This window comes from Carlito syrichta, unplaced genomic scaffold (assembly GCF_000164805.1).
Source record: "Carlito syrichta isolate Samal-C Ts95f unplaced genomic scaffold, Tarsius_syrichta-2.0.1 Scaffold308195, whole genome shotgun sequence".
NCBI classification, from domain to species: domain Eukaryota; kingdom Metazoa; phylum Chordata; class Mammalia; order Primates; family Tarsiidae; genus Carlito; species Carlito syrichta.
In genome coordinates, this window is record NW_007252291.1 from 34,691 (window position 1) to 36,268 (window position 1,578).

A 1,578-nucleotide genomic window follows, 5' to 3' on the forward strand; every position below is an offset into this window, starting at 1 on the left:
GCGCATTTCAGGGGAGAAGAGGGTTTGGAAGACACGCGAGGAGAGTTGCAAGATAGAAAAATAGAAGAGGAAAGAAAAAGGTTTAAGACCTAAGAAAGGCAAGAGGAAGGGGGACTGTGGAAGGTTCTAGAAGAAAACTGGGGGGAGGGAGGAAAGGGCAGGCAGGAAGGCAAGCCCACCCACCCATGAGCCCCCTCCCCAGGCCTTCCCCTCCCCCGACCCCAAGGAAGGAAATTAGGAGGCCACCGCAGATATGTTTGGGTCATTTCCACATGCTTTATTCCAGCAATCAAAATAATTAAAAACATCTCAAATTATTATACACATACAAAATAGGTACAGAGTCTCTTGCTTCCTCCCACCCCTAGGGGGAAAAACTGCTTTGTGCTTTGGGAAGTTGTCTCTGAAACCCGGCGAGAGAGGACGCAGGACAGACCGGGAGAAAGGCCATGAGGATGGGAAGCAGCCGCAGGAGGAGAGGGTTTCAGAGGAGAGAGAGGTCGCAGAGCAGGGGCCTGAGAGCCAGAGGCGGTGAGAGAGGGTGGAGAGGCGTGGCCGGCTGGAGCCGGGCATGTTCTCCTCCCATGTTAAATAGCACCTTTAGAAAATTCACGAGTCCCCATCCACAGAAAAAAAAAAAAAGAAAAATACCATGGAATGAAAATAGACTTTGAACAAAAAGGAACATTTGCTGGCCTGGGGGGGCATCTCAACGTCTTTAGCACCAGTGATTCCCTCCCCGCCCCACCCCACCACACAGATTGTAGCACCTTTGGTATAAAATGGGGAGCCGCTCCACCCTGCCCCCACCCCCGCCCCCACGCAGTTGCCCCGGTGACACATCAAGACGAGAACGAGGTAGTCTTTCAGCAACACAGTTACACAAGGAACAGAACAGTCTCTCCCACCCAGCCCTTCAGCACGAGGGAGCGACATGCCTTCCCCAAATCCGGTGTTTCCGCTTTGTCGTGGCCCTTCCTGACTCTCCTCCGAACCCGGTGAGGGGCCGGTGGCTCCCCCCGGCACGAGGGGTGTGTTGCAGGGGCCACAGGGACGCCGGTGGCAAGGCTTCTTGGCAGTCTGAGAACCCCAGGTTCCCCCAGGGTCTGGGGGTGCTGGGTGGAATGGACGTGGGCCGGAGGGTGGGGGCCGCTTTGATGTTTCTGCATTGCCTTTGGTTGCTGGGCAGACAACGCGTTATTTCCTGTGTCCTTTGGGGAGACTAAGATTTGGGGAGCAGTGGAGGGGCGGCCCCGAGGGGGGTGGAGAAAGGAGCGGAAAGGGCAGCGTTGGGGTATTGTAAGCCCAATGGGCAGAAAGGGACTTACCCCCGCATGGGTCTTCAAGCAAGTGGACCAAGCTTCCTTTTTTAAAAAGTTATTTATTTATTCCTTTTTTTTTTTTTTTGGTAAGGTTGAATGCACTTTTGGTTTTTGGTCATGTTCAGTTGGTCAAAGATAAAAACTAAGTTTGAGAGATAATGCAAAGGAAAAAAATATTTTCCAAAGTCCATGTGAAATTGTCTCCCATTTTTTTGGATTTTGGGGGGTTCAGTTTGGGTTGTTTGTCTGTTTCCAG

General features: G+C 52.3%; 1 protein-coding gene across 1 annotated transcript in view; it reads right to left on the reverse strand.

The window, feature by feature from the left end:
* Positions 1-252: 252 nt before the first annotated feature.
* COL1A1 (collagen type I alpha 1 chain) overlaps positions 253-1,578 on the reverse strand; it is a 17,490-nt gene continuing 16,164 nt past the window's right edge. Inside the window, exon 51 of the mRNA XM_008065247.2 lies at positions 253-1,578. This exon is cut by the window's right edge and continues 222 nt beyond it. The gene's annotated coding sequence lies outside the window, so the exon portion shown is untranslated.